Below are 26,475 nucleotides of genomic sequence, written 5' to 3'. Positions count from 1 at the left end.
AAAGACCAGCACAAAGACTTCTCTTCCTTTTTTACATATAAGCATTTGCTGACTTTCAATCTGCTGTACCAGAGAAGGTCCACAGAGAACAATAAAGCTCAGCAGGTGCCAAAAAGGACACAATCTGAGAGCTAATTTTATCTGTTTCGTAGGTTGTTGAAGCTACTAGCTGGAATTTTCCTAATTATCTTCTTCCCTCCTTAGCTTATAAAATAAATGCACTTTAAGGAATAGGTATTGAGATCAGAGTGAATAGAAAAAGGTTCATTCTTTCCGACAGATGCAAATTGCATTTTATTTTAAGCTCTGAGAGTGCACACAGTTGCCATTGAGAAGTTTGCACATAGATCATATAGTATCCTCACTTTGTGGTACATACTCTGTTGAGATACAAACCTTGGGTTTTGGGGGATTGCAATCCACTGTCCTAGTAAAGCTGGTTTAAAAAAAAAAACCCAAACTTTTAGTTATCTTTGTAACCTTTGCTGTCAGTCAGATAGTTTCAACATGATCACCACATTTAATAACTAATATTATTTTATTGTGGAATAGTCTGTCCTCCAGGAATGTAAAAAGTGGGAACACTCTGACAAAGTATCATACCAGTTCAAGCCAGTATTTCTCTTTGTATGAGTGGTGAATACAGGAACAATTGCAAACATGACCTGCCTTATCTGGATTATGGTGGTGGTGATCAAAATCAGACATACAGGGCCCTCCAGCTTCTTTCGGCATGCAGGAATGCACAGCCTCTGAGTAGTGGTTAATGTCCTCCCTTTGAGAACAGGTCACTCAAGAATTCTTTTAAAAGATGGCATATACATCTTTGAGCAGCTTTTCTGTATTCAGATGTCTGTTGATCACTTGATATCTTTCCATGGATTTGGATTGTTTGTCCTACAAGTGCTGTGTGTGGCTGGTGTTTTCACTGCTGTCCTGAATGACAAAATGATATTTAAAAATAGCTTTGTAGAAGCACAGCACAATACTTCAAATAGTCTTAACATGCCAAGTATCTCACATTATCCACCTTTTTTCAGTGTTGCACAAAGGACACACACTACAATTTATTTTTAGGTGATACAAACAATAAACATTACTCTTGGGTTTGTTGTTTTTCTTTTTAAAAAACAGCATATAGAGAAAAAATCTCCTAGGACAAATGTAAACCAGGGTCTACTTCTCCAGATTAATCTCCTGAGGCATTTTTTAGTCACTATGGTGTTTTGATTGTAATCAAAGAAAGATGAAGCCTTACACTTTTTGAAAGAAGTTGGACGAGCACATAATGATAATAAATAAATGTATTTTTGCAACAACAACATTTGTTTCAGTGACTGATGCTAACTGACCTATCAAAATAACCGGTTAATGGAACCTTAAAAACTAATACAGCAGTTTAGTATCTGTTCTCTTTTTTCTGTTTGAAAAGGTACTGTATCTCAGAGTGTCAGGACACAGTGAACTTCAGTTTCTAAAGAGTTACTTTTTTCTGGGGCTCTAGAAATGGTCTTTGAAAGTGAAGTAACCCTCCAGATGAACTCCAATACATCCATGATATTGTTTCTGGTAAGTGGATGATTTACAGAATTCTTAACATAGTTGGTCTTCTGCTGTTTCAAGCAGAAATTCTAACAAAATGCAGTAAAGAACTATGAGAAAGCAGGACGAATCTGCCTAGTGGCTAATAGGGCTTGAGTATGCACTGCCAACTTATTTTATACAGTTAGTGACAAAAAATCCTGAAGTATGTGTTGTATCCCTGACCCAAAGCTATTTGCAATTTGCATTTGGAAAATAAAGATCCTTACAGTCCAGCATCCCCTGGCTCTCTGAGAGGCAACCCAGGCAAATAGATACTTAAGACTGTGTAATTTCATCTTGAGCTGCCAAGAGAGTTAGCAGATGATCATGATATTCATTCTGTATTGTGCCCTCCTGAGGAATCTCCAAATATTTGAAGAGCAAGGCATGGGAATCATAATTTCATTCTTCACTGAAAGGAACTCTTTCCTCGCAGGAATGAAGAAAAGTCGATTCTCAACCAGCACAAAAATGTAGGGCAAGAACTGAGGAATGATTTTTTACGCAGCTGCAGAAATATATCCAAAGTGTAATTATTTATGTTGGAATTTGAACAGGAGATTTCAAATTCCAATTTTTTTTTTTTTTTTCTGAAAAGTATAATGGCAACTTTTTAGCTACCTCGTAGGGGTATGAGTTTCTCTGCAATGAAAGCTGAGCAATATTTCCTAACTCCATAATTTCTAAATCCCACTGGTTTCATTCTGACTAACATGGAACAATGCTACCTGCTGAATTTTTGAAGTTATTTTTCTGAAGTGTCTCCTTATTCTCTGGAAGTCTTTTGTCCAACTACTGGTCAGACCCATCTGATGAGGGTCTGACTCAGCTGATGAGATCTAGTCAAACAGGTATTGCTAGAAAACACTTTTTATTAAAAACATGTAGGTGTTTCTAATGCTCAGGTTGTTTTAACACTTCTCTTTCCTGACATGTGCACAGGGCCAGTTTTCCAGCACTGCTGGAGGAGTGGTAGGGGAGAGAGCTACTTTTTTAACTCCCAACTTTCTGCTGCTCTTTCCCCCCGCCCATGTTTTCAGCACCGACAGCCGGGTGTGTGTATGTCCATCCTGCTTCATTCTACCACTGCTTTTTAAGCCAGCTGCTTAATAATGAAGCTTTTGATGAGACAGTGAAACAAGTACCAGCAAAAATGAGTCTTCATTACTGCTGGAGAAGACCTGGCGTGTTTGATATGCATGAAGCTTTGTGCAGACAGCTATGGCTATAAACTGCCATTTGTTGCTGTCAAACAAATAAGTGTTACAACTTTTTAAAACTGTTGCTCTTCTCTAGCACAGGATTTATATTTGAAAAAGAAAATAAAAACTAATTAGCACTTTATCTTTGTTTCATCCACACCTAAAATGTGGATGTTGGCTGATGAACAGAAACCCTGTTCTCTATTACTGCTTACTCAACAGGGCTGGAAATGATAAATGATAGGCTTGATTATATTATAAATAAGTGAGTCAAAGTGGTTGTGACCTGAGACCTAAGCCCCCAAATATTTCAGCTATTTGTGTATGGTTACTATGTTTGTAAAATATATAAACTTTTCACATAACTGCATGTTTGTAGAGTTTGGTTTTAATATGTAACAGAGAGCCTAAAAAACCCACATACTCTTAACCCATTTTTCTTTCAGTTTTACAGGAAGTGCTGTGTTTGGCATACATGTTGTGGAAACCTAAGAGAGAGAAAAAAAGAAGCTTAACTACGAGGTACTCCTCCCAGTAGCATCTCCCAGCTGAACTACTAAAGTTTTATTGATAACAGCCTGGGTTATCTGCGGGCAGTGTCACTGATAACTCTTCTGTTACCAAACAGACCGAACATAGCATGCCTCATCAAAAGATTTAGAGCTGTCTCCTATATTCATAGAACTAGTTTACTTCTCCCCTATTTTTTTTCTTCCTTATGGCTAGAATATCTTAGTCCTTCAGTAAATCTTAATGCCCATGGATTTTGAACCTGTGTCTAATTCATGTCCGTATGCATGAGCCATCTATGTCATCTTACTGAGGAAAACCTTTTGACATGATGGCTAGGAAATATTGCAAAGTTATGGTGCCTAGCTAGTTAGAAAAATCCCAAGCAATTGGACCTGCGTGAAAACTACAAAAGGAATTTGGTTTCTGTGGATATTCCAGATGACTCTCTTCACAATACCTACCAAAAAGAAAGAAAAAACCAACCACCCCAGAGTATACATAATATTCTTCTGTGTGCTCTGTAGCATACAGGAAGAAGACTGGTAATTGCCATTTTCTTTCTCCTGGGGTAGACATAGCCTCAGCCTGTAGCAGGAAAGGTGAGGAAGTGGGAATGTCATGCATTATATGGTTGGGACTGTATGTGACTAGGTGGTACCAACAGGAGTGTTAAAAACAACTTAATATTTCTGACCTGCATATCATATTTCTGCATTTGTACATTTGTACACATGTACACGTTTGTACATGTGCATGCTCCCATTCTTCAGCATTCAGAACACTTTGAATGCAAACTGTTCTGGCGCAGTCATTGCAAAACAGCAAGGTGAGTTTATAGCTGCTGTGGCAGCATTCATGTGCTTACTTTTGTTCCTGTGGCTGGCACATGCCAAGAACGAATGTCCCTAAAACAAAAGAGAAGGAATCAAAGCTAATTCCTACCATGTTTTTAGCATGTGGATAAATAAATTTCTACAGCTTTTAAGGATCAAAGCAATTGCTGAGCAAGAGTAGTTACCAGGCCAGCATATCTCACTGTGCACAAAAATAAATAAACGTAGAGGAGAAGGGAAACTGAAATGTGCCTCTGAACATGTGCTGTACTCTACATCATATTCCTTTGGTGTAATTGGTCTTTTTGTAATTTCTCACTAGGATATAAGAAGTGGAATTTGCAGTGAATATAATTTTATGTGGGTGGTTAAACTGTGTTCTATCATTCTCTCTTAATCTGGGTTGACAGATAGACATTTTATTTCCCTGTGTTCTCATATTTAGACCTTTTTACTCTATGGCACTAGGAGAGAAAAGCCTGTTGACCTCTGTTCTGATTTAATACAACAATGTGGATGACTTGGGCTGTTCAATCATTCACAGAGAAATCAAGACAAACTTTCCTCTGCCACTCTATGCCACCAAGGGCAATGGGTTTGCTGAGAGGTAGTAGTCTCACCCCTGTAATAAGTGTGACAATATCAGAGTGGATCAGTGTTTAGATATGCTTACTGACCCCACTGTGGGAAGCTTGTCAGATATTTGCTTCCTGTCTGCAGTATCATGAATATATGATGAATATCAGCATTAATCTCAGCAAACTACTTATTAACACCTTATAGCTCAGCACAGATGTCATGAGAGAAAGAATCAGCTAAGCCATGGTTTTAAGGGGACTCTAAACATATCTCAACACCCTTATTAGCATTGAGTAATACAGCACACGTTCTTGTGCTACCAGGCAGTACTTGTGTGTCTCTACGGTCCTCCCCACCATTTAGACTGTGACTGATTTCCATCTTTAAAGGCTGTGCCATTGCATGGCCTGCCCTTCACCATTGCAGCTGCATCTAGTCCCATTGGAAAATGCAGATCGATAAAGGATGTTTTTGTTCTGGAGTACCTGCTATAATGACATATATCTGTGCTGGGGAGAACCACAGCTATATCTTTCCTTTGTTCTGCTGTTGGCACCAGGCGGTGTTCTCTAGCACCATGACATGATAGATGTACATACTTCTTTTACTTTGTCTCTATAGTAACAGACTGCCAAAAGAAGAGACTTCATGTCTGGGAGCTCAGCCATGAGCACAGGGAAAATGGAGGACTATACCCCACCATCAGGAAAGGAAACTCTTTAAGAATAAATTGTTTAAACAAAGTGTTATGGATGGAAGACTGGAAATGACACATATAAGTTAAGATGCTTGAGAAGGTGGTATTCTGAAGCTGAAGCCAGTAGTAAAATCACTGGCCAGTTTGGAGTTGGTTTCTACTCAGCTTCCATGGTGCCCAACAAAGCAGAGCTGTTCTCACAGTCTGCAGAGCTGGGGAGTCCAGGCTGCCACTTGTCTTCAGATGGTTCAGGAATATTTGAGATTGTAGAAACATCTGGTGTCAGAACTGGGACTAAGATTATTATACATCTCAAAGAAGACTGCAAGGAGTTTGCAAATGAAGACTGGGTCCAGGAGGAGGTGACAAAATATAGCAACTTCATCAGCTTCCCACTGTATCTCAGTGGGAGAAGAATTAACTCATTGCAGGCACTCTGGATCCTGGACCCCAAGGACATTGGCAAGTGGCAGCATGAAGTGTTCTACTGCTTAATAGAACAGGTTTATGACAAGCCCCGCTATGTCCTGCACTACAAGACCAATGCTCCCCTCAACCTCCTCAGCATCTTCTATGTGCCTGAGCAAAAACCATCCATATTTGATATCAGCAGGGAACTGGGCTCCAGCATTCCCCTCTACAGCTGCAAAATTCTCATCCAAACCACAGCTGCCTAAATGGCTGTGTTTACTTAGAGGGGTTGTGGACAGTGCGGATACACCCCTGAACCTCAGCAGGGAACTGCTACAGGAGAATGCCATTATCAGGAAGCTCTGAGATGTTTTGCAGAAGAGGTTAATGAAATTCTGCATTGACCAGAGCAAGAAGGACCCTGAAAAATATGCCAAATTCTTTGAGGAATACGCGGCGTTCATGAGAGAGGGGGTCGGCACAATAGCAGAGCAGGATGTCAAGATGGACATAGAAAAGTTTCTACATTACGAATCATCTGCCCTGCCTGCAGGCCAGCTGACCAGCCTGACTGACTATGCCTCCTGCATGAAAGCAGGAAACAAAGACATCTACTACCTGTGTGCATCAAAACAGCACCTGGTCGAGCACTCCCCATACTTTGAGGCCATGAAGAAAAAGGATGTTGAGGTCCTGTTCTGCTCTGAGCAATAGGTGAGCTGACACTCTTGCACCTTTGGGAGTTTGACAAGAAGCAGCTTATCTCAGTGGAGACAGATATTGTTGTTGATCACTGTAAGGAAGAGAAGTTTAAGGATAGCATCCAGCTGCAGAACATCTGACAGAGAAAGTGGCTGAGGATCTGATGGCCTGGATGGTCAGGGCAACCCCAGTATCAATACAGGCTGGGGGATGAAAAGATTGAGAGCAGCTCTGCAGAGAAGGACTTCGGGGTACTGGTGAACGAAAAGCTGGACATGAGCCAACAATGTGCACTTGAAGCCCAGAAAGCCAAGTGTAACCTTGGCTGCATCAAAAGAAGCATAGCCAGCAGGTTGAGGGAGGTGATTCTGCCCCTCTACTCTGGTCTGGTGAGACCCCACCTGTAGAACTGTGTCCAGCTCTGAAGCCCTCAGTACAAGAAGGACATGGACCTGTTGGAGCGGGTCCAGAGGAGGGCCACAAAAATGATCCAAGGGCTGGAGCACCTCTCCTACAAGGACAGGCTGAGAGAGCTGGGGTTGTACAGCCTGGAGAAGAGAAGGCCGTGGGGAGACCTTATTGCGGCCTTCCAGTACTTAAAGGGGGACTATAGGAAAGACGGGGAAAACCTCTTTAGCAAGGCCTGTTGTGACAGGACAAAGGGTAATGGTTTTAAACTAAAGGAGGGTAGATTTAGACTGGATATAAGGAAAACATTTTTTATAGTGAGGGTGGTGAAACACTGGCACAGGTTGACCAGAGAGGTGGTAGATGCCCCATCCCTGGAAACATTCAAGGTCAGGCTGGATGGGACTCTGAGCAACCTGATCTAGTTGAAGATGTCCCTACACAGTGCAGGGGGGTTGTACTAGATAACGTCTAAAGGTCTCTTCCAACCTAAACCATTCTATGATTCTACTATTCTCCCCCTTCTGTTTTGCTGGATGAAAGGCAAGCTGAAATGTTTGGCTTCACTTCTGAGAGGAAAGGAATGGGCATTCTCCAATCGCAACATTTTCTTTTATTGCTAATGCTTTGACACAAGTCCTGATGTTGCTTTGTGGGAAACCACCGTATTTTTTTTCCTCTCTTCCCCCTTTATCTCCAGCCTCAGTCCATTCAATGCATGATAGTGCAAGCATACTTCTGAACAATTCAGAGTTTCTCCACCAATTTGCTGTTTCAAGCCACAACAAGTTCAAACACCATTGCTCACTTTCAGCATTCTCTGTGATTCAGCCTCTTACACTCCCTTTCATTTACTATGTTGTGCTATCATCACCTCCCCACTTTGTAATAGCATTGTTTAGCTACACAAATATATTAGCACCTTGCAGTTTCTAGGCTGGCAAAGTGTTTCAGCTGCTTATCAGGGTGAGAGCCAAATATGCAACAGCTTTGCCTGTGCCTTCAAAGCTCAGCATTAGGATTTAAGGACAGAACAGTAGAGTATATCACATATCAAATGTTTTGGGAACCTTTGGAATTAAAAGCCAGAACTAGAAATGGAAGTGATGAAACACAGAGACTTACAAAATCCTCCCTGAGAGGTATAGGCTGTTTCCTGTTGAGTTTTAAATAATGATATTTCTGGCTGAAAAATGGGTGGTGGATGAAGAGACTTTGTTGATCTCCTGTAGGCCATAAGATTCTTTTCTCTTTGTAGTACTGCAAAAGCTATCCCAGACACTGGTTCATGGAAAATATGTGTGTGTGCATATGTGTTGTGTGCGGACACATACATGATGTAGAAGGTTTGCTGTAGTATGGTAAGTATCTTATGTGAAAGTGACAATTCAAAACATTTTAGAAGTAGGTGCTTGTCTTTCATGTTCACTGCATTTTTTTTGCCAATACATAGATGTTTAGAAAACCCTCCTTGTATTTCACCACAATCTGTAGAATTTGGGCAACATATTAACTACGAAAAATATAAGACACAGAAAAAAGCTGTGTGAAATAATTCCTTTGAAGCTGAAATAAAAACTTAGTTACACCCAGAGAGTAATTATGAATAGTTGGATACTAATACATTGGCAACATGCATAGAGACTTTAATTCCCTCGGTTGAGGGGGGCATGGATGAGTTGAGAAGGAATATTTTTCCATCTTAAAATGATCATCTTTTTGTATATTTGTAGAAACTGGTGGAGACAGATGACAGTCAGTGAGGGGGAAAAGGGTTACAGTTTAAAATAAGTAATGATATCAGATGAAACATGGAACAAACGTACAGAAAAATGGAAGGAACTTGTACTGGAGGTTATGCAAAAATTGTGCATGGATTTATAGAAAATAGTAAACTCTCAGTTTCCCTATAATCTTCTGTCTGACTCTGTGGGAATCCAGTTGTTTCAGCTTCCAGCACTGCAGTTATAAAAATAGCACAATGTAAAAATAATGCATGTACAATAAATTGGTAACAATGGCCAAGGTCTGTTCGCTCTAATGAGAAAGCCAATGCTTGAGCTATGCAGTTGGACTCTGTACATCTTCTTTTGGCTGTCGATTTCATGATTCTTTTCAAAGTTTCTTTCCAGCCTTTCTGAAGCTCTGCCTGGCACCAATGAGCCAGAAGTTCAGTCCTGGAGGAGAGGAATGAAGAAATAATACGGTCAGGCAAGAGATGAATTTTTGTTGGAGAAGGAAGTACTAGGAATGAGTTATGCTTGCTTTTTTTTTTTTAACCTGACAATGACTCTGGTAAGTCTAAGATAGAGCTGGAGATAACTTTGCCTGACAGCATTCTTCATTTACTCGTCAACAAGGAGCTGCTTACATGCAGGCACTGTAAGATTGAAAAGACAGTAAGTACCACAAGCTTTTCAACACACACCTTGGAAAGTGTCCCTTTGCCCTGGAGCTGCCGGCCCGCAGTGTGATACCACTGCCTCAGCCTGCTTCTGTACAGGGATCCCCATGGCACAGTGACCTGGGCTGCATCTCTCTGCAGAATCCTGATTCCTGCCTGCCTTCCCCTGTCAGGCACCTTTAGTCTCCAATTAAAGATAAGCAGCATTCCTTCTTCATGGCCTTTCCTTCCTCTCAGCCTTCACACTGGTGACCTTTAGTTTCATTTAGTTTACATCTCCTTACACTAAGAAACAGCTGTCAGAAGAGTATAGTTGGTGTTAGTTAGTGTTGGGTTCCCTTTTTTTTTGTAAGAACTCATACTTTTTTTATACTCAGGTTTCATTACAGGTTATTATGCAAGAATAAGCCTTGGTGCTCTTATATATGTGGAACGCTTGTGGCTTCTGAAGTTCTCTGCATTTCTTCAGAAAAAGGAAAAAAGTATAGTACAAGTCTCACTTTTCCATATTTAAGGCATAACAAGATCCAGTGACTGCTGAAATAATGAATCACTGTAATTTACATATACAGGTCAGTGGAGGACATTCACACACATCTGAGAACATCCCTTCAATCAACACCCTCCTTTACTGCTCCTGTTACAGCTGCCTCGTGGCATATATAGCCCAATACCTATACATTCCTATTATAAATCCTTTTAAACAGCCAACAGGTTGCAAGATGAGGAGGTTGCACTATTCATCACTGGGAGGAGACCTGACAACACACAGGGACCCTTGCCCCATGAAAGATGTAGCAGGGCTTGATTGGCTCCAGCGAAACTCGCAGCTCTGTGGGGCAAGGTGTTCCCTGTGTATTCTGTATTATCCCTCTGAGGCCAGTCAGATGAAGTCAGTGATGGATCCAGGCTGTGGTCCTGGAGTTCAGGTGCTGGTGACATGCAGAAACACTTTCTCCAGCCCCTGGCTGAGCCATGTTGGAGGGAATGGGGAAGAGCAGGATCCTTTCCTTGGAAATGCTTTCACTATAATTAAACTTACCGGGGGGTGGGGGGCAAGAGTTGTGCGTGTCATGCAGAAGAAAGGGCCTTCCCCACCCATTACAATGTGAGGGGAAGAAATCTCAGTGTTCACATTTTAGGTGGGAATGTGGGAGACTTGGTGGAGCTGTATTGCCTGCCCAGGCCCATGTGCAGGACAGGGGAGCGTGAGTGCCCACTGCCCCAAGTGGGATGTGTTGCGGGCACCTCAAACACTGCCAGTGTCCCCGCTCTAGCCCTGCTGCTGCTGCTGCTGCTGCTGCTGTGAACATGTTGTTGATGGTGTTTTACAGCTGCCTGGACTGCTGTGCTGAGTACAGAATGTTCCCTGCCCGCCCCTGAACTGGGATTGAACTTCCCTGGGCCGCCATGCTCCAGGGACTACACAGATACACCCGGCAGTGGGGGGGGGGGGGGGGGGGGGGCAGGGGGGTGGGGGAGAGACAGAGCATAAGAAAAGCAGGAGGGGTGGAGAAAACGAAGTTCCCAAGGGGTTTGCTTCATCCTAAGTACTTAGGTTGAGAGGGGTGGGGTTTTTGTGTTTGTGTTTGTTTTGTTTGAGTGGGGGAAAAAATCAAACAAATAATTGCAAGGCGATCAGCATCCCTAAACAAATGTACTTTGAGAAAAGATGGAGGAAAAGAGAAAGACATGGCAAACCTGCTTTTACAGAAATAGATTTATGGCACTGTTGTTTCTTTGACTGCCTGCCATTGTTAAACACGTACTTTTCCTTTACTCTCTCCCCTGCCCTGAATGTTATACTTCAATTCCTTTCCCAAAGGAAACTGCAAGGGCCACTGACCCCACCTGAGAAAGAAAAGGCCACAGGTTTGATGAACACCTCACCCCCACAAAAATTTTTTCTATTTTAAAAGTATTTATTCAAAGCTGGTGGCTCTCAGAAGTTTTGTGCCACTGTGGTGCCGTTCTCAGGCAAGGCTGTGTGAGGATGTCAGGACCAAAATACCCCATGAAAGGTGCAGGGGAAGAAATCAAGCAGTTTTCAGCCTGCAGCAGGTAAACACATCAGGCTTGGGAGCACAGGTGCTTTGGTATCGTGGGCATGTTCCATGGCAGTGCTTTACTACAGGTTGTCTGTAAAAACTTCATTAAAAGGAGCGACTGGATTAGCAGCACACTTAGGTGTTTTTCTTGTTTAGGCAGTCAGTTTGGTACCAATCTTTGATCAAAATTAATCAGGAATCTCAGGAGATTTTGGTAACTCTTTTGTATAATTTCCTGTATTTCCTGCAAGTCTCACACGTTGACAGCTTTTGAAAGACTTTCTATCTCTAGTTTGGTTTCATTATGGACATGTTAGGGTTAACCCACTCATTCAGTGTCTGTGTATTCTTCACAGTAGCTAATCTCACCACCTAGTCCAGTTTAACTGACTTCTGATTTATTTCTCTGTTCTGACTGGATGCCATCTGCATGTATTTTTTTGATAGCAAACTGGGATCTATATCACTATGATGTGTTATATCCGTGGTGTGTTCCAGTCCATTAAGCACCTCATCAAATCCTTTAATAATATTTTTTGTAGTCTGTTCAATAGCTACATGATGCACCCTCTTGTGATCTGCAGTTCAACCCCAGTGAGCAAGGACCTCGTTTCCCTTGTTTTACTACTGTATTGCCCCAAATGTAAGATAAGCCTCTTGCCTCTCAAACATGAAAACCCCACCACTCTCACTTCAGAGTTCATTCCCTGTGTACTGTGGGGAAGGTTATACCATGACCGTTTTAAAAATTGTGCAGATTGTCTCCTGGCAGATGCATCCAGCAAGCGCAAGAGCATCCTCCCAGGTAGCTTCAGGCCTTGGTCCAAAAAGGGGTGAACACACAGCAGCACCCTTTTGGTCTGATTTATGCCCTTTCCCAGCTGGTACCCAGCGGCATGCTGGGAGCTGAAGCACCCCATGGATCTGGAGGAGGGTAGGCAGAGAGAAGGCACACAAGGGTAGGGTAAGACTCTGAGGGCTGTGTAGCCTTGTTACAAGCTGTAGGGCTATGCCAGGATGGGGGATGTGTTGGCCTTGCCTCATGCATTCCTCACCTGCTGGAGGAGACTCACACTTTGGTCACTTGTTGGGACACACTTGTCTGTCTCATTCTCCTTCCACCACAAAACAACCTTTGTCCTTGCCCCATCAATGCTCTTCTCCCTCTGCTATTTGTCCTTTATCTTCCAGCTGCCCTGCCTTTTTGATTTTCTTAGATATTGGCACCCAGCACTGTATTGGCCTGTGTTTCTTATAAGTTAGCATGTCTGTTTCACAGTCTTGTGTGTTTTATCTTATCCACAGCCCCTGAAACCTACTTTAAACCTCTTTCGTTGTGTTTTGTGGGGCTGCTGTACAGGACCCATCCAAAAGTAATCCCAGGTTGCTTTCTTTCTGTGAAACAGGGGTAAGCTACTTTTTGTAAGTGAGGGCCAGGATTATGGACAGTTACCATGCCCTGAGCAGCACAGCATGGTAATTTCACAGGGGGTGAGGCCAATGGGTCAAGTTTGCAGGTACTCCAGAAGAGCAGTGCCCCAGGAAGTCTCTTGGGCTTTTTATGACAGTGATCACTTGAACCTGAGCTGCATCCTGGCCATTCCCAAAAACCAAAAGCCTTGCTCACCCTCCTCTGAGTGTTCACCAACTCCTGCTCTAGCATCTGTGCAGCTGATTTGTATCAAGGGGTTGATCTATCTGAAAAATGGTCTTTTCTGGGTAGTTATTCTACTGGATTGGGTCAGTGATTTGACTGAGGCCATACTCTGCAGGGTGTGGGGGAGAGAGGAGCTGGAGATATGGTGAACAGAGGTGAGACAGCCTTTTTTTCCTATCTTATGCATGAATTTCTACTTGGAATGAATCTGTGGGATGGATAAAGCTTTTTGATGAGACACATTGGCCTCCAGGCCATAAATTTGGGTTTCTAGTACCAGGCAGTGTTGAATCTAATCCCTGGGAAAAAGGAGGGTTTAAGACACACCTGTCAGTGTTTGCTAATTAATTTTAATTGCCTGGCTCCTCATAAGGCTTCTGGGTTTTTGTGAAAGCTTCCTGGTTCTCCATGCATTGCAGAGCAGGGCAGTGTGCGTAACAGAGCTGCAGATTTGGCATGAAGGCCAAGAGTTGAGGGTTTTTTTGCACTTTTTTATGTCACTTTGTGAAACAAGCTAGAATTTCCATTCTAAAATTACATGATGTGTGTTCTCTAGATTGTGACTGTGGTAACATGTTTGGAGCCATATGTATGTGTAACATATATAGATAACAGTATTTTGGGATTTGTTTATGTATTTATTTATTTTTTGTGTTTCTTTGTAGTTTTTGAAAACAGGGTTATGTCCCTGCAAAACAGTTGTTTTATTGTGTTCATGGTGTTCCTGCCATTTGCCATGAGCGCTTTTTTTTTTTTTCAGAGAGATTCACATCTATACCAGGAGATGGCACATTTCTTTGCCCCTCTGCTCTGCTTTCATGTTCTTCTGTGCAAAAATGACTGTATGGGCTCAGTTTTCCCAACACTCCAACACTTTCCCCTTAGATTCTCAATTTCCACAAATGCTGTGAAGATCTAATATTCTTCAGAGAGCCATGGCCATTTGTCACAATAATTTTGCCTTAACCTGACCAGTGGCTACACCACAAACTAATTTAATCCCTAATTACTCCATCTGATAGCTATTCAAATTCAGAGAACTTGGTCTTATTCATTAGGGTGACATGACATGTGGATCTTACAAAAAAAATGTTCCTTCTCCAAGTGAATTTTTTTGCATGAGCAGCAGAAGTCTCAAATTTTTTTGAACAATCCTTTCCAGCAGTTTGTAATTTTCTTTGTGCACCCATGGGAGTAGACTGTAGGTATCCAATAGCTCTGGGATTGCTGCATGCAGCAGTGTGGAAGATCTCATGCTAAATTATTTTCTTTCAGTACCACTGTATCTGGCAATAATGGGAAGTGTTCTAACTATTTCCAGCAATATTGTCAAGTTCCCTTCCAGTCTGGAAGTTACAGGCAACTTTATTTTTCCCACTTTCAGTTGTTTTTGGGACTGTGCATTACTAAGTTGGCACAAAAAGAGAATAGCCCCAGTGTCTACCATGGACTAAGGTAACTGTACCAGGCAGAGGGAGTTATCAGCTTGGTTGATAATGATGGCCTACACCAAGCTGTTACTTTTCCCAATGGCAGGGCCTCCAGCCAGGTGGGCTGAGCACCTCCTCAGTGGTTGTGTTGCTCTCTGCCCTGTTGGAGATAGAGCTCGCAGGCTAGGCAATGACTTGGAGTAAGTCATCATTATTGTGATGACAACTGATGCTCTCCAGATCAGTAAGGGAGGGGTAGGGCAATGCTGCCTTCTATGTATTACAGCATAAATAAAAAATAACCAGACAGAGGAAGAATTGCAGAAAAGGGTAGATGATCAATGCCTGCTTTTGCCTTCTCTTTCTATCTGAAGGTCCACAGATGTAAAATAATGAAAAGGTCGTAATTCTTTCCTTTTTCAGAAGTGAGGCTTTCATCTGTGTGTGGGGAGGAAGCAGCTGTATGTTGTCAGCAGGCCCCAGACAGAGGCATTGTGGTCAGGGTGAACTCAGATGCTGGGAATCCTGGGGGAGTGCATAGTGCGGTCTCCTTTGATGCAACTTGAAGATGAGAACACTGTGTCCTTCCTCCCCCAGCATAGCTCTGCTCTGTCATGTCCTGCCTCCCTCCTGGTGGAGGTCCAGAGCTTCAATCAATAATATTGTAGTCCACCCCTTCTTCTGGCATTTCCATCCTTTGAAACCTTGTCTGCTGTAGGGGCAAGTGAGGCACTGATAGCTATCTAGAGCTCTTATCCCTCCACCTTGAGTTTTTTTTGAGGAACCAAAGAAAGAAGTTCCCCCAAGACCCGACAGTAAGAAATTTCATTTGTGTTATAGGGAATGTATGCATTGGAACCACAAAAAGTGTATTAAGATGTTAAATATATATGCATTTATGTGTATATATATATGCGCAATATATGTGTGTGCACACACATCTATTTTATATATAGGTATTAAGGAGCTGCATATGTGTCTCTCTATAAGTGTGTTTTGAGATACTATAGTTGAAAACTTTATGAAAGCTTCTGACTGTCAGAATGGCTCACTAACCCTCATTACTATTGCTTATTCAGAACTGTTCCAGCTCTTGCATCCATTCCTTACAGTCACCCTTAGGCCTTAGCTTTCATGTAAGATCTTTAGCCTTAATGACAACATAAAGGTCTGGCTGAAGTCTTCTCCTTTTTTCCGTAAGACAGACAAACTTCTTTTGTTATCTGTCATTTGAATAGGGAGCAAACTTGTATCAGGAGGCTGAGCAGCGTTTCTGTGCTTCACTCTGAGGAAGCATGATGCACAAATGCACCCATGACCAAGTTACAGCTGGAGAAGGACAGAAGAAAAGAGTAAGGTTGAAGTTCTGATCCCCAAATACATTTGGAACTGGGTTTAGTGCCTGCATTAGAAGCTAAAGATTAGACCCTCCAGAGGGGATCTGGGTGGTACTGCACTCCAAGCTTGTTGGCTGGTTTTGTAAGATTTGAGATAGAAGTTTGTACTCGTGTTATTTGAACCTTTTAAGCTCAAGATGCTGTAAGAATACCTACTTTTGTGAGATGTTGCTAGCTAGTAACTTAGAAAACGTATGTCTGGTTTGGGTTCCAGTTCAGAAACCTGCAAGCAAGGCTGGCTTTGAGTTTGGCAGTTTGATGAACTCTGATTTCTCCCTTTCTCCAGTTCAACAGCTTTCATTTAGTTGAATGGGAGATGAAGGAGTTCATTGAAAAGGTTAAGTAAATTAAACAAAGCATCTTTCTAGTCTGGAGTGGGAAGGCAAACAGATCCCACTGCCACCACAGGATGTATTACAATGGTGTGCTGTGGAGGGTTTTTGCAGACCCATGGCTACACATGGGAATGGCTATGGAAGTTTCCTGGTAGGACAGGGAAGTCACTAGACACTGAGGACTTTCAGGCCCTGACAGATCTGGATGCCAAGAAAGAGTACTTCGACTTTTTCTTGTTTAAAAGGAGTGGAGTTGGAGGTGGGCCTACTTTTGGGTAGCTTTTTCACATGCAGAAGATATGACTCATTTTGGGAACGTAATCTGTGATTTGAGAATACATGAGTATTTTAGGAATATGTGTGTACTCAGTGATGAAGGTAACAGAGTATATATCAGAGCAAAGGCTGCTTTTCTGAACTTTTGCATTGAATTTCTTGACTCCTACATTTATTGACTTTCAAACTGTTATGTGTATTTACAATGACAGATGAGTACTACTAAAGCATCAGAGCTTGTAACCTTATTTTGTATTTGTATTTAAAAGTTAAATTAGTGTAGAATTTTTGGATGAAACATCTAAGTAGGCTTCTCTTGCTATCACTGATGGCCTGAAAGTTCAAACTGTACTCTAAAAAACCCTATTCAGTAACATTTTCTTGGCATATTTTCTGACACAAATGTTTTAACCTGAATTCATTTATCATTGTTTTATTTTTTAGACTCCTGGGTATGTGTATAGGGACACTTTTCATCTCTGCCAGATTTGTTGAATATATAACGTATATTCTGTGAAATGTATGTGAAACCAGACTTAACAAGTCTAGCAAGGCAGAATTTTCTTGTGACAAGTTCTTCCTCCTGAGAAGATCCTGCAAAAGAACCAGTAGGAATTGCTAGTGGTGGTGGTGCAGCGGGTGCTGGAAACAGGGAACTCAGTCAAATGTCTGAATGTAAATTTAGAGGCCTAGTTTTGAAATCTCTGGCCATGAGTCAGTCAGCTTATGAATTTTTATAAGCAATGCTTTGTATCTATATTATCATGTGAACTTTGAACTAAACATGTTTCACTATGGGTGATTATAATCTTGGACTTGTTTAGCAAAGCCATATATGTAAAAAGTCATGTTCCAATCACCTGGAATTCTGTTTTTTTTTAACAAAAATCTCTTTTGGCTATAGCTCACACAGGAGAATTTTTAATTTTTTTAGAATTAGCTGTTTGGATTTTAGACTTTGCTAGGTTATGGCTTGGTTAGAAGGTCTGGAGTTAAACTCTCTCCCTATCCACTCTGGTGCTTCCTAATCCAGTTTATCATTTTGTACAGCAGTAACTAGAGGAGAATGCAGCCCCCAGTTCTGCTGATGGATAAGATCAGATGCTTTCAGTATGGGCTATAGTTTTAAAGCCAGGTCATAAATTAAAGAGGTCACAATTAACTTGAGAGTCAGACTTTCTTTCTGACATAGTTTTTCATACTGCTGTGGATGAAAGACAAGTTTCTTTCAGTTGCAGCAGCAGCTGCACTGCTTTGTTAATATTTCTACATTAGGTGTAGCATCTAGATTAACTTCCCCTTGACTTTTTTCCTCAGGGTAGTGTGTTGGCTTTTATGTGGGTCTTTCACAACAGTGCAGGAGTGAGGGGCCCTCAGGAACTACTGAAAGTTTTTAAAATGAATTTCAGTTTTTCAAAAACTAGACTTTGAGTTGTCAATCTCCTTTTAGGGTCTGTATATCACCTAAATTAAAACACTGGCCTAATTCTGGTCTCTCTTTATCTGAGAGTAAGCCACTGAAAAGAAATGAAATATAACTGATGTGAAGTTAAAGGTAAGAAAGAGACTTTTTTAGGCATATTCTCTTTCATAGTTTTGGCAATATGGAGAGCCTTCACCTTCTAGCAATTGAAATAAGCCGCTTGAGACTTGGAAACAGAACTATTGCTCAGAGAACCATCTTTCAACTGCCTGGCCTTCTTTGATGTCCAAGAGGCAGGACACAGGGACAAGGATGATTGGTGACCAGTAGAGGAGAGAGGCAGGGCTGGGAGCTGGACAGGGGTGGCCGTGGGGGAATATGTAGTGGGGAGCTCATAGCCTGTTTGGGGCTGCTTGTGAAAGGAGAAGGCCTTGCACCACCTCCTGACTGCTGACCCTGGAGGTGACACAAGTTGCTACCAGTCACTCCATTAATTTAAGCATAGAGCTGCAATGCCTGCAGTTCTAACTCTGCTATGGTCCAATATAATTACACTGGAGGAATTTCTGGCAGGGTTGAGTGAGGGGGTTATTTTCTTCCTTTAAGAAAAATGCAAATAATATAGATGTCCCAAACTACTAATATTAATCTTTCAATGTTCCACATTCACAAGCTGAGAAAGGCTACATTTGGAGGTGCCCCTATAGCCTCAGTTAAACACCTGAGGTTTGTGTGTTCAGCAGCCTTAAATCATATGATTATATACCATCTTATCCACAGGATTTTGCCTCAGTCTGTGCACAGGATGGACTTGCTTTGGGGATGAATAAGAGGTGTGCAGCAAAGGCGGCTTTTGTCTGCAGGAGTCAGATTCCATTTCTTTCTGAAGCCTGAATAAAGCTGATCAGTATCTAACAATTCCTCATATGGGGAAAAGTACATTTAGAGTTTGGTGTGGTTTTTAGAAAATTCTATTCTCAAATGGGTATTAGATTTTTTTTTTGTTTTAAGAGTAATTTAGTTATCAGGCAACAGCAATATAATTTTGGCTTCCTGGATGCCTTAGTTTAATTTTGACACTTCTCCCATGGACACAAACTGACGATAACATGGACCTTCCAGCCCTGGTGCTGTTAGGTAGGGGTCTGTGAAGCCTCCCTTCCCTTGCCTCCTCATGAGGAGGTGGAGGAGGCTCAAGGGGGAGCTCAGCTGTGGCAGCTGAGCAGACAGATGTCAACATCCTCAGACAGAGAGGAAAATTGTCTATTTTGGGGTGGGCTGTTGAAGAAAGACTGGTTTTGCTCTTGTAGTTTTTCTACTTTCTAAAGAATATTTGATTTTTCTAAAATGACATTTTCTGTCACAAACTACCTTCCTGTGGAAAACTTCCAGTCAGTTCATGAAGGAGACAGGGGAGTCCAGCAAAAGGAAAGAAAATCTGATGGAGAAGTCGTTTTCTGAAGGATGGGGGTCTGTTCCTGTTTCTGCTGAAAAGCTCTGATGGTTTTGGCTAAGTCATTTAAATTAAATTTTTCTCAGTCATCAAATCTCCCTTGTTTTCCAGATACCTGACATGAGGCCGTTTGCAAAGGCAATATATGTTTACAGCTGTAGAAGAATCCACTGAAATTACCTAAAATGGATAACATTCAGAATAAAACATGCTAGAAGTTCGGATGACAAGTTTTTCAACTTGGGTTTCCAGATTACAGATCCCTTTGTAAACTGAGATTATCAACACTTAGTCAAGTCAAAGTTGTTGTGAAAATAAATTCATTCATAAATATGCAAAAACACTTTATAATTTAGCAATGTCTATCACAGAAAAAGTAATAATGAAATTACAAGCTGATCTTCAAGAGCAGGCTGAGAAAGATGTGAAGGGATTGATGAGAAAACAGCATAGCTGCTTATTAATTTAAACCAATCCTATGGGGAGGATTGGTGGGGGAGGAGGGAAAGGTATTTGAATATGTAAGTAAATCTATCATTTTGTGCAGAAAGAGAATGCATAGAGGACCTCTTGACTGTTAAATTTTTAGGGCTTTGTAACTTTAATAATGCTTTTTAATGTAGGATACAAAGAAACTAAAGGTTGTAACTAGAGTTCCTTCTACCTTCAAAATACAATGAAAGTAAGTCTAGTGTTCATTTTACTGCTTACAGTTTTAAAAGACCTGAAAGCTGTGTAGGAACCATTGAAATGCCAGTATTAAAACAGGCTTATTGTACTCATCCCATAGTGAGCTAGACAGATAGCTGAAGAATGTCAATAAATATCTATTTACAGTTTAAACAACTTACTGTGGCTGAGCTCTGGCCCTTTTGAATAACCTCAATAACTCAATTACAAAACAACTGTTTGGCTGTAGGAGAAAATCTCAGCTCTTTGAGTATTTTCATGTTAAACTACCCATAAAGAATTAGGTGGTAAACACCTTCAAATATCTGATCCCGAGTCACAGTCTAATTAAGCAGAAGTAGAAATATTAACTTCTGATTTCCTAGACCTGATTGCGGAGAAGACTGGCTTTTTCCTGCCACCTAAAAGCCTGTGTGTTTTGTAAGAAATGGTTTTTCCTTGAAGCCTTGTTTGAACCAGCAATTTCAAGTGCTAGTTGCAGACTCTTTTACAAAACATGCTTCAAATTCATACATGCAAGGATTAATTTCCCAGAAAAGGAATTGGATGTACTCCAGTTTGTCAGAGAATCTAAAATGACCTGTTCTTCTATTATCTGGTCAGGGAGATTGAACTGCTTGCAAATAGTCAAAAACTAAGAAAGCATTTTGCAGATATTTGACAGATCATTCAAGCAGAGAGTGATTCTGAAAAGACTAATAATAGTCCATGTACTGTTTGCTGAGGTGAACGTCATAAAAATAAATTACTGTATTAATAAAAAATATTGGCAAAAAATGACCTCAAAAGTCATAATCTTGCAAAGCTTATTGGAATGTTTTATTTACTTGAAGGACATTGCTCTTCCTGCCTTTTAGTTATTTACCCATTTTCCAGTGTTTTTTTGAAAAATAAAGTAAAAGTTGTTAAGCTGTAGGATCAGTTTCATAGTTCTATTTAACCTTGCTTTTCTTTTGGGGGAAGGAGGAGTATGTGTGTGTGTGTACAAATGCAGGTAAGAAGCCCTCGGAAATGCGTAATATGTCAAGGCTTTTCAGGGTAGAGGGAGAAGGTCTGGGCTGAGTGCACTGCAAAATGCTTTTCTAACATGAAAACGGAAAGTTACAGGGAAGAATGGTGAGATCTGATAGTTCATAATCCATCATCTCAAAAAACTCACATGACCATACCCATACCAGATACTGGTGCAGATGGCAACAGTTGTAACATTCTTAGTGGCCTATGAAGCACTCGGCACAACTGTGCTCTTTCTGTGCATCAAAATCCAAGTAGATATGTCCCAAGAAAGACAATTAGCAATCTGCTTACTGCGGCTCTGTGGGGGGCCACAAGTGGTGGTTCATGTTAGTGGCTCTAAAACAAATGAATGCATCTTAATCAACAGCATGATAGGAAACGAGCTGCAAAGTTGCCTGTGACCCAAAGACAGGTAACTGAAGCAATGGGAGTGTAATCACAGCTAAAAGATAAAAGCTCTAATCTCACGGTGTACCTACAAGCTACAGCATATTAAAACACACTCCTTAGCAAGTGCTTAGCCCTTCTGTTATGGATCTCCATTTCTGCCTCTGGGCCTTTGGTATGGAAGCTGCTCTTTTTTCTTGGAGGCACTTCCCCACTGAAAAGGAATGGTAGTTTATGTTATGCCCTCATTTAGAACAGCAGTGACCATACAGTTTATAGCAAATGGCCTGTGAACTCCTTAGAGCCTCACCTGTTGAAGTTCCGTAGCTTGCTTAATAGCATGCGTTATGAGCAAACAGCAGGTGTGGATCCCTCAGGGACGAGGCATTGCACTCAGTAGTGAAAGCTTTGGCTTTATGGAAAGCATTACCACGGTGGGAGCCCCAGAACACAAACACTAGTCAAATGGGGACCCAATGCAGTGGAGCCCTGCTCGGGAGCGAAGCTCAAAGGGAAAGTACTGCAGGGGTGGATAACAAAACTTGCACCGATTAACATATCGTGCATATGCAATGTCCTGTATTGCTCACCAGCAAACTTGATTGTATAATACAGGTGCTGTTGTCTGAATTCTGAGATCTGCAGCTGGCTGTCACATTGGTGCCCGTGCAGGGATATGTGCAGATGGAGGGGAAGTGAACTACACCGCTTTACCATAACAGGAGGCAAAACATGCTTGGGACTCTACATGCTCAGATGGGGGAGGTGAACTGTCCCAGGTTACCGTAACAAAGTGTTCTTGCACCCTACAGCACCTGTGTCTGTGCCATGAACTGCTCCCTGCATAGACGGTGATTCTTTACTCTCGGATGACCTAACCTTTCCTTGTTGGTAGCTGAATGCCTGGGACTTCTGTTAAATGGATAGTTGTGGCTCTTGTATCTAAGCATTTCTATGCTGCTCTGAAATTATTGTGGTGTTCTACAGTGCTTAGCTACTGTTGCAGTTTCACCTAAAGGCTGCCTAATCAGATACTCTCCACCTCCACATCTCCTGTGTCACCTAAAGTTGCCAGGAGAAAAGGTGTCAGCTGGCTAGCAGAGTTCCCACTGCACATCTGAGTTGGCTTACTGTACCATCTGTGTTTGTGTGGCAGCAGTGGGCTGGCAGGTGTCAACAGGTAAATGTTCTAGTTCTTTTATTTCCAAGATTCAGCTGGGGAAATTGCTTGAAAATGCTGACTGAAAGGGGGAGTAAAAGGGACTTTTTCCCTCAACTTTTCATTGATTACAACTCTGACTAATCATCGGCTATGAATCACTATCCTTTGTGGGCACAGGTAGGCTTTAGGAGACTGATGTTAGATTTGGAAATGTGGCTATCAATAATAATGGCAGTAATAGAAATATATGCCTGCAGGGTGCTGCTATAAATGGAATAAAAGATAATTATACAGCCTTTTCTTTCAGCACCAATTACTGGGACTGTAGTGCAGGCAGCTGGGGCAATGTTTTGCCCTGATACTCTAACAACAGCTTTTACACAGAAGGTCAGGGCTGTTAAGTTGGTCTGCCTTATTGAAAGAAGATAAAACCTTGCATGCAGCTACTATGTAAATTCTGATGAATCATTGCAGCCCACATGGTTTATGAACCACCAGCACATATGAGAAGTGGGCTGAAATGATTTTTTTGTAGAAAGCCATAAGAAAAGTAACAGTAATCCTGTTAAGAAAAATTTGAGGCAGCCCTTACTCATCTGAGTTTAGATGCTCCTTTATCTGGAACAGTACCCAACATCACTGATCACACTATGCAGCCTGCTGGTCAGGTTGATTTCATTTGTTGTGCCAAGTTTTGCTGCTAGATATTTATGTGCCCAGTTTGAGTAACTGGGTTGCTTCAGTAGAGCAGACAGTTGATCAGTTTGGGCTTAACCAAGGTAGGACTTTGGTCTTCAAAGTATCTGTTTCTCCTTCCATTTTCATTTTTGATGCTCAGTTCAGAAACCACAAAGGCTGATGTTTCTTTTGCTACATGAAGGCCATTGCTTGTGACAAGTTTATTTCTGAAGGTTTTGTTTTATTTAGATAGTAAAATACTGATTTTGATCTCTGTGTTCCTGTCAGTTGGCTGCTTTCAGCAAGATTTATTTGTTATTTTTATACCCACAGTGCTAGGACATGCACATTCTGCTCCCATTTCCATTCAGCTATAGATGTTCTACTCACCACAGTGGGAATATAAACTGTTTCACAGCAGGTGAACATAACAGATGTTGCTTGCTTAGTGTTTCTAATTGTTCATTTAGTACTATTTTTAAATTTTGTAACTGCAAAAGGAGAAAGACATGAGGTGTAAAGACTATTGAGTAGAAGAGCTTTGACAGTTGGTTTCCTGCTTTGACTAATTTACATTTGAGGAAACCTTGAAGTGCAAAGCAGAAAACATATCTTTTAGGCTATCCAACTCACTGCTGTAAAATGGAATAGGCTGGACTTAGACCTGACTATAAAGGCTTCAGAAGGAGGCAGGGGTCGGTCTCTTCTCCCTAGTAACAAGTGATAGCATGAGAGAAAACGGCCTCAAGCTGTGCCAGGGGTACTTTAGGTTGGATATTGGGAAAAACTTCTTCACTGAAAGGGTTGTCAAACATTGGAACAGGCTGACCAGGGAGGTGGTGGAGTCTCCATCCCTGGAGGTATTTAAAAGAAGGGTAGACGTGGTGCTTGAGGATATGGTTTAATGGTGGACTTGGCAGTGATAGGTTAGCGGTCGGACTCAATGATCTTAAGGGTCTTTTCCAACGTTAATGATTCTGTGATTCTATTCTATTATTTCTTTGCACTCCTGGATAGTCCCTTGTGTTTCTGGATGCAGAAGCAGATGTATTACAGGTAGTCCTATGCTTTTAATAGCCCTGAGAGAAACTAACCTGTGAGTCTTCTGATAGCTCAGCTGCTTGGGGGGATGCATTAGTCAAGTTTTCCTGTGGTTCAGGTTTTGCACTGCATTAAATAGAAATTAATAGAAAGATGGTAGCAGAAGACTCCTCCCAAATTCCAGATTAATAGACTGGTTGAAGGCGTGATATTACCACAGAGGGGATTAATATCTTTAATACTAGTCTTGACTGTTTTCAGTCCTTTCTCTTGTGCAATGCTTCTGTCGGCAGACACAGAACTGAAGGAGAGTGTGATTTAGCACTGGATCTCCAAAACAATGTAATATCATGGCAGTTTGAAACACCTGTGCACAAAAGTTAGATTTATGTATCTATCTAGCTGCTGCCTAATGTAGTAGGTGCCTAAAGTCCATAACTGCCTGTGTTTTCCCAAAGCCTCATGGGCCAGATGTACCCAGTACTTTCTATGCATGATTTTTTCCAAACAGCCAAGAACTTGGCTGATATGTGAAGTCCTTTAAGGAATCATTAAACAGGTCGTCTTGCCCCCCTCTTCCCCCCTCCCCCCCCCTCCCTAAGCCCAGGAGAGTTAAAATAGGCCAACTCAGAACATGCATAATATCACAGGGAGCAGGAGAAACAGCTGGTTATGTCATTGGTGTCCTCTTCTATTATACAGCATATAAAAAGCACTCTGAACTTTGAAAGATTTCCCACATTTTACCATCTCTTTTCTGTCTGAGGCTCTTCAAATTGCACCAGGGGAATGCCTTAACCTAGCTCTGCTCTGGTCTTTTGAGCACTCTGGCTCAATGAACAGCTTCAAACGGTCTCCTGACTGAGTGGTTTGCCCAAGAATACTCACAGATGGAAACATGATCAGCTGCCCTCTGGGGAGGTGGGAGAGAAGGATTTGTCTTAGACAAATTTGATTTAGATGAGGGATTGTACCCCATTTTTCCATGTCCTGGATGAATATAGTAAAAAGAAGGGTTCTTGGTCCTGAAGGGTGAATATAGTATAAACACACTTTCTCCTACTTTTTGTATATGGGAGCAGAAGGACAGGCAGAGAAATGCCTCGTCGGGAGATTTAGGTCCTGACTGGGGACATGCTTTCTCAGGAGTTTTGTTATACAGCAGTGCACATGCTCAGAGAGCAGCTCCCATCTATCCCGAGAGCTCAGCCTTCTGGCACACAAGAAAATGGTGGCAAAAGTGCAGAAAATGAGAAGGACACAACTACCACATCACCTTGTTGTTTTTCAAGGATGTTGTTTTCTGATTAACAACCCACTAGGACCAAAGGACAGTATGCCACAGTACAAGATAGATGCCAGTTGACCAGTGCATTGTTAGTACAACACTTTCTGTGGCTCCTTGTCTCAACAGATGTCCAAGAGTCCCTCAATGGAAAAAAAGTTTTCATACAGACAATTTTTCACTTTTTTGGTTTTCTGTACCCAATCCAGTTTAAAGGCAGGACAGGCCTTTGCTGAGGAAGGTTTTGTGGCTTGAGCGGTGTATGATTGTGTGGATTCTTTACATCTGACACTCCAGAGCAGTAAATCAAAGTTGTAGGATCTACTTTTAGTCTAGCACTTCCAAACCTGGAACACCCAACCGCAGCCTTCTGGCAGGGAGATTCACCAGCAAGGTGGGAACCTGTGTATCTGCTATGCAGATTTCTATGATGGGACATAATTTAATAACAGAGTGGAAAAAGAAACCTCCAGTTTCTACTTTTGATGGCTAGTCCAAAAATGACTTGCCATATCCTGATACTGTAGGTGTAAATAAATGTTCATCAGTTCTCCATGTGTACCATACGTAAGGAGATGGGCTCAATAATCCTTATGGGATCCTTCCAACCCGAGGTATTCTATGCTTCACAGGTTTTAGCTGCTAAAGTAAAAAATACTGCTGCTCATTCATGTTAGTGTTTGCATGCAAAATTCAAATATGGGTATTATTATTTTAGCATGGACAAAGCTTTCATTTGTTTCCCTGGTTACATTTATCTCCAACCAGGAATCAGCCCAGAAAATTTCAGCCTTAAAGACTGCAACATTTAGCAGAATTCTAAACAATTAAAACACGATCAAGTTTTCCTGATGTATCCCTAC

At 41.5% G+C, this 26,475-nt stretch overlaps 1 pseudogene; it reads left to right on the top strand.

The window, feature by feature from the left end:
- The first annotated feature begins 1,506 nt into the window (after positions 1-1,506).
- On the top strand, positions 1,507-6,735 carry LOC104046074 (heat shock protein 75 kDa, mitochondrial-like; annotated as a pseudogene).
- The last annotated feature ends 19,740 nt before the right edge of the window (positions 6,736-26,475 follow it).

Source organism: Phalacrocorax carbo, chromosome Z, assembly GCF_963921805.1.
Source record: "Phalacrocorax carbo chromosome Z, bPhaCar2.1, whole genome shotgun sequence".
NCBI lineage: Eukaryota > Metazoa > Chordata > Aves > Suliformes > Phalacrocoracidae > Phalacrocorax > Phalacrocorax carbo.
Note: the sequence above shows the minus strand (reverse complement) of the source record. Positions and strands in the feature narration are given on the sequence as shown.